The 6,936-nt window shown below is 48.3% G+C and overlaps 1 pseudogene; it reads right to left on the bottom strand.

The window, feature by feature from the left end:
• Nucleotides 1–4,973: 4,973 nt before the first annotated feature.
• On the bottom strand, nucleotides 4,974–5,179 carry LOC110595528 (annotated as a pseudogene).
• Between the last annotated feature and the right edge of the window lie 1,757 nt (nucleotides 5,180–6,936).

Here is a 6,936-nt window from a genome sequence, read left to right as displayed (position 1 = left end):
GTACAGGCACTGAGTCAGCGACCTGCCTGAAAGGTAGGCAGGTGTGGCGTTACCTGCTCACAGGGTGGGGGTGGGGAAATGAGAGCAGGCAGGTCACTCCCAGTCAGGGCCTTCGAGGACCTGTTCCATGTGGAGAAACAGCCCTTTCTCAATTAGCCCCAGATGGTCTTCGCATGCAGACTTGAGGGTCAGTGGGTCAGAATGCCCACCATGTGTTCACTTCCACGCACGAGCAGTCTTGGAAGGCATACTCCGAGAAAACAAGATGTGCCAGATATGGCCCCCACCTAGATGTGAGCCTAAAAGTCGAGTTTTACCAGGTGTCTCAGTCCATTTGTGCTGCTATAGCAAAACATCTAACTGGGTAATTCCTAAAGAACAGACGTTTATCTCTCAGAGTTCTGGAGGATGGAAGTCCATGGTCAAGGATCTGGTGGGTTTGGTGTCTGGTGAGGGCCAATCCTTTGATTGGCATCTCCTGGCTGCTGCATCCGCACTTGGAGAACACCAAGGGACAAAAAGGCCTTTACAGAAAATCCCCAACATATGAACGAGTTCCATTCCAAGAGCACATTTGTAAGTCTAACTCTTTTTTTGAGTTGGAGTCTATCTCTGTCACCCAGGCTGGAGTACAGTGGCATGCTCACGGCCACTCCAGCGTTGACCAGCTGAACTCAGGCAATCCTTCCGCCTCAACCTTCCAAGTAGCTGGAACCACAGGGGTGCACTACCACGCCTGGCTAATTTTTAAAAAAAATTTATTGTAGAGATGAGATCTCATCTCACCATGTTGCCCAGGCTAGTCTCAACCCCAGGCTCAGGCAATCCTCTCACCTCGGCCTCCCAAAGTGCTTGGATTACAGGCTTAAACCACCACACCTGGCGGAGACGATTGCTTTTAAATTGCTTGAAAATAGTCCTGTGGCAACCCCTTTGGGTTCCCTCCCGCTGTGGGAGCTTTTCTGTCCTCTCAATAAATCCTGCTTTCAAAAACAAAAAAAAATAGTCCTCAACAATTGGAAACATTCTCTCAGCAATTTTATTTACTCAATTAATTAACAGTAGTTGCAAGTTGCAACATAATATAAAAAATACTGTGCATAAAATGAATTAACCAAGTACCTGGGCAAACAATGATAAAATCCAAAGCACCATATCCCCAGTGATTGGTATAGTAAGTCCCCTACAAACTAGTGAGTTATGTTCCTATAGCACATTGATAAGTCCAACAAAGTTAGCCTACAGTACCAGCTACATCACTGCTGCATTTATGCTTGCTACTGGACATCCTGACCTTGAAATAAGGATACTGTACTATACAGTACTTTATACAGTATAGTACAGTAAAGTACACAAAAACACAACCACTTGTAGAGGATGCATGCACGTGACAATGTACACCAGACACATGAACTAACTTACATGACTGGACATGTATATGCACATTCGCATCTTAAAAGCTCTCAACTTGAAGGATCATATGTAGGGGACATACTGTATTTGGCTGGAACTTTGGGCATTGAGAAGGTCAAGTTTTAATTGGGGGAAGCACATCTGGCGTCTCTCTGTTAACAATGAAGTCACAGAGGGAGGGCTACAAAGAGAATTCCCAAGGCCCTCTCCCTGCCCACCAGAACCAGCCTGGGGCACTGATGGCCATGGACACTATGCTGGCAGGTACACAGAAGTGTAGATCTGACCGTACCCTTAAGGGCTTAGCTTGGGGCCCAGTGCTCAGCAGTGCTCATACATGCACAGTGGAGAGGTGAGCTCCCATAGAGGGGAGAGACACTGCCCACACTGACAGCACAGTGGGAATAAGCCAGCTGCCAAGCTAGTGGGCAGAGCCTTCCCATGGGGGTGGGGAAGGGCGGGTTATGGAGGAAGGGGAGGACAGAGTGTCACTGTATTCCTCTGCTAGGACTGCTGTGACTAAGTGTCACACACTAGGGCTTCAACAGTAGACATGAATTTTCCCAAGTTTTTGGAGGCTAAAGTCCACATTCAAGGTGTGGCAGGGCTGGCTTCTCTCTCCACGGCATGTGGACCACAGCATGCCCTTCCTGAGTATTCACGTGGTCATCTCTCCTTGTATACTCAGCGCTGTCTTCTCAGAGCTCCAGCCAAGACCCGCAAGGGCTGAACTGTAGCCCTGCCTCCCAGAATGGGACGATCTCACCTTCCCTGAGGCAGAAGGCTAGTAAAAGACTTTGAAGGCTGTGAGCAAGTGGGCACCTTGCCAGACCATCACCCTTGAAGGATGGATCTAGTAGCTTTCAGGGTAGATGTCCAACTGCTGACAAGGAAGGAACAGCCGGCTCAGACAGGCTCTTGCAGAAGAAGGCAGAAAGGGGTGACAGCTGGGGAAGGGGACAGAAGCAACACCATGGAGGGAGATTCTATGTAACTTACCATCTGAAACAGCATTCAGGGCTGCTTTGAACTCAGATCAGCTCAGAGCTGGGTAGCTTGGGCCATCCTTACGTGGTTCCCACACCTATCCATCTGCTGCCTATGTGGTCATTACAGAAAATTAAGACACCCTTGGAGTATCTCAGGGAGGAATATTTTTGTTAAATTTTTTTTTTAAATTGAGGCCTTGCTCTGTTGCCCAGGCTGAAATGCAGTGGCATGATCAATGATGATCACGGTTCATGGCAGCCTCAAATTCCTGGGCCCAGGCGATCCCTCCACCTCAGCCTCCCAAGTAGCTGGGACTAGAGGCATGAGCCACATGCCCAGCCATAAAACTTCCTTGTTTGATTAAAAACCATTGCGCTATATACTTAAAACGGGCAATTGTGTGATACATAAAATGTCTCAGTAAAATTATTAAAAATAATTATTTCAAAAGGACACAGATTTCAGTCCCAGACTCTTGGTTCAAACAGTTTGACTAAGAGAGAAAATGCTCCCTCCAGTTATGTCCTGCCACATCAGATAATGTGGACTTGAAGTGAAGCTTCAGATCTGGTTCTTGGTTATATGACCAGAAACATACTGGTCAGCCTCTCTGAGCTCCTCTTTCCCATCTGTGAAATGGGAATAACATTACTGCCCCCTTGGGCTTGAGTAGACTAGAGAGACCAGGCAGGGAAAGGACCAAGTGCAGCACCCAGGACAGAACATGTGCTCAGTACGTGGCAGCTACTTCTATTAATGAGATTGTAATTGAGAGTGGCAGAGGCCAGCTTAGGGATGGGATTCGGCTGGGTGTGGCTTTGACTGGAAGAAGTTCCTTGCACCCTCTGCAAGAGCATGGGGAGAGCAGAGGCCAGAAGTCCCCTGTTAGAGATGACAAATGTAGGCAACATTGCAGTGTCACCATGCACAGTCCTGCACTCTCTGTCCCTTCTACTAGAATGCTCCATCTCCTGGCAAATTTTTGGCTGTCCTTCCAGCCTCTGCTGCATGCTACCTCTTCAACAAGACATCCTGGACCCCAGCTCTGCCCTTCCTTGTCCTCATCTTTCACTGAATATTGTACCTATTTTCTGACACTGTCTTATGGTGATTCAAGGCATACAAGCCCCAGGCTGGACTGGATCCTCTGTGGGGGCAAAAGCCATATTGAATTTACCTCTTGTCTTGGATGGTGGGATTTGGTCTAAAGCTATGGGGTGGGAGAAGGGCCTGGGAACAGCAGGGCCAGAGGGGAGTCTGAGGCCCACACACATTATATAGCAAATAAAAACTCCATTCTTACTGCCCCCCATCCTGATTTTATCCTTTCTACTGCAAAACTGTGAAGGAGTTCTGGTCATGTAGTCAAGCAAATTCTGAAAATTGAACCCAGTCAAATGCCCTCTGCATTATATTCTATCATATTACAATTCTCAGAGCCACGATTCCAGCAGCCTCTCAGTGGAGTTAGGCTAAGCACACACCTCTGTTTTCATTTCTTTTTGAATCAACATTAAAGCAATTTGAAATACATTGATTCATCTCAGCTGTAAAATAACAGGGAATATTTCTTTTCTTTTCTTTTCTTTTTTTGAGTCAGAGTATCACTCTGTCACACAGGCTGGAGTGCAGTGGCACACTCACAGTCACCCCAGCGTCGACCTGCTGGGCTCCAGCGATCCACCTCAGTCTTCCAAGTAACCGGAACTATAGGTGCGCGCTTCCATGCTAATTTTTTGATTTACTGTAGAGACAAGGTCTCAACCAGTTGCCCAGGCTGGTCTTGAACCCACAGGTTCAGGCAATCCACTCACCTCGGCCTCCCAAAGTGCTAGGATTATAGGCTGAGCCATCGAGCCTGGCCAAATATTTCTTTATTCCTGGGAACATGAGGTATTATATTATTTCTATCTTCCACATCAATTTTGGAAGGAGAGTGTGCTGAGATTTCTCTTGGTGTGAGCCAGCAGAAAGAGGTAATTAGCTGGTGTATCAGTCAGCTATAGCCATACAAAAAACCACCACAAAACCTAGTGACTTAAAATGACCATTTGCTTAGTTCATGCTTCTGTGAGTTGGCCCCTGACTGGGCTCAGATGGGCAGTTTTTCTGCTGGTTTTGGCTGCATTCACTCAGCATCTGAAATCAGTTGATCGCCAGTGGCTTCCTCTCCTGTCTGGTGATTGGCTGGCAGTCACCTGGGTGACAGGGTAGCTGTGATCCTCATCATCTACAGACTAGCCTAGGCTTGTTCATATGGGGAGATTGCAAGGACCTCCTGGGCTCAGGTGATCCTTCCACCTCAGTCTCCTGAGTAGCTGGGACCACAGACATGTGCTTGGCTTATTTTTCTGATTTTTTTTTTTGTAGAGACAAAGTCTTGCTGTGTTGTCCAGGCTGGTCTTGAATTCCTAGGCTCAGGTGATTCTCTTGCATTGGCCCACCACTGTGCCTAGCCATCCATTCGTTCATTTATTTTTTTACATACCACACAAGCACTTTATTTAACAGTTGCAGATTGTGACCATCCCCGAGGGTCAATCCCAATATCCAGGAACTAGCAGCCAAGGTCAGCGCAGCCTCTGAGCCTCTCGCTCAGACTCCAACAGTATGAGCACATTGCCCTCACTCACTGGGCCTCTCACATTGCAGATGATGGGTTCGTGTTGTCCATGAATTCCACACATACCTGTGTGCACTATCCCTGCCAGTCGGTCCTGCCCAGCACTTTGGTGACCATGGCCAGCTTGATAGACTGCACACTGCTCATGTCCATGATGGGGGCACAGCGTCAATTAGCCATTCATTTATTTTTAATTGTGATAAAATACACATAACATAAAATTTACAATTTTACCCTTATTTATTGAATTATTTGTGTATTATTTAGAGACAGGATCTTGTTGTGTTGCCCAGTCTGGTCTTGAACTACTGGTCTCAAGCAATCCTTCTGCTTTGGCCTCCCCCAGTGCTGAGCCATCATTCCTGGCCCCATTTTAATCATCTTTGCTACAGTCTTTATGGCCAGAGCAAATCACAGATTGCAAGAGCAGCTCAGATCCAAAGTAGTGGAGGAAGATCCTGCCTCTTGGTAGGAGGAACTGAGGATTATTGGGACTATTTGTGCAACTGATCAACTAGAGCAAGGAAATGGCAGTGTCACCGGGCTTGGTGGCTCAGCCTGTAATCCCGCACTTTGGAAGGCTGAGGTGAGCGGATTGCCTGAACCCACACGTTCGAGACCTGCCTAGGCAACTTGGCGAGACCTCATCTCTACAATAAATCAAAAAATTAGCCGGGCATGGTAGCGCACTCCTGTAGTTCCAGCTACTTAGAAGGCTGAGGTGGAAGGATCGCTGGAGCCCAGCAGATCGAGGCTGCAGTGGCCGGGAACGGCTACTGCACTCCAGTTTGGCGACAGAGTGAGACTCCAATCAAAAAAAAAGAAAGAAAGAAATGGCAGTGCCTGGTTGGGGGACTAAGGAACTAGGGGCTGCAGGGAGGTAGCTACCTGGAAGGCCACTTTAGCGAATGTGCAGCATGGCTGCCCACCAACTCATCTGATGGGGATGGGGACACAGAGACTCTGGGAATGGCAAGGATTTGACTGCAGGGGCTTCAGTCAGAGAAGAAACAGGGTCTCAGTCAAGGACTGGTGGCACAGACCTCTGTCCAGCATACCAGGAATGGGCACAGCAAGGAAGGGTGCACAGGTATTGTGGTGCTGGCCCCCTGGCAGGCCACCCCCACCACAGGAGCAGATACTTTAAGAGCACTCAGTGGACACTGGTCCTCATCTTACCTACTAGTAATAGACAAAAGCCAGGACAGATGCCCAGGCGTGAGTGCTAGGCTTGTGGGAAGAGTTGGGAGAAGGCCCTCATGAGCACACCCAGCAAGGGACTTCACAGGTCCAGTGGGGACGAGGCCCCGACCCCATGTGGGTGGAGTTCTTGCCTCCTGAGCAGACTCTGCACTCAAGGTGGGAGGAGGCTGGGGGATGTGGTGGGGGGTGGAGGGAGGCAGGGAGGTTGAGGGGGATGGGGGTGGGCTGCTAGCTGCATAGGCAGTTGGTATCAGAACTGGGCCCAGGGAAATCTTGCAGATCCAAACTTAACTTTCATCAGGACAAAACTTCTTTATTTATTTAATTTCAATTTGTATTTATTTATTTATTTCTGAGTCAGAGACTCACTATTTTTGTGTCGGCACCAGGCTGAAATGCAGTGTCGCGATCATGGCCACCTCAGATACTCAACTGCTTCCCTACCCCCAGCCCCAGCCTCCCAAGTAACTGGGACTACAGGTGCACACTACCACACTGAACCAATTTCTCCATTTTTTGTAGAGATGAGGTCTTACCATGCTGCCCAGGCTGGCCTCAAACTCCTGGGCTCAAGCAATCCTCTCACCTCGGCTCCCCACAAAGCCTGGGACCACAGGCATGAGCCACCAGGCCCAGCTGAAGGCAAAACTTTTAAAATTTCATGTAACTTTGACCTCTACATTATAGGGGTTGTAAAATAAATTCTT

This window comes from Carlito syrichta, unplaced genomic scaffold (genome assembly GCF_000164805.1).
Source record: "Carlito syrichta isolate Samal-C Ts95f unplaced genomic scaffold, Tarsius_syrichta-2.0.1 Scaffold302559, whole genome shotgun sequence".
Classification (NCBI taxonomy): Eukaryota; Metazoa; Chordata; class Mammalia; order Primates; family Tarsiidae; genus Carlito; species Carlito syrichta.
This window is presented reverse-complemented; position numbering and strand designations above follow the sequence as displayed.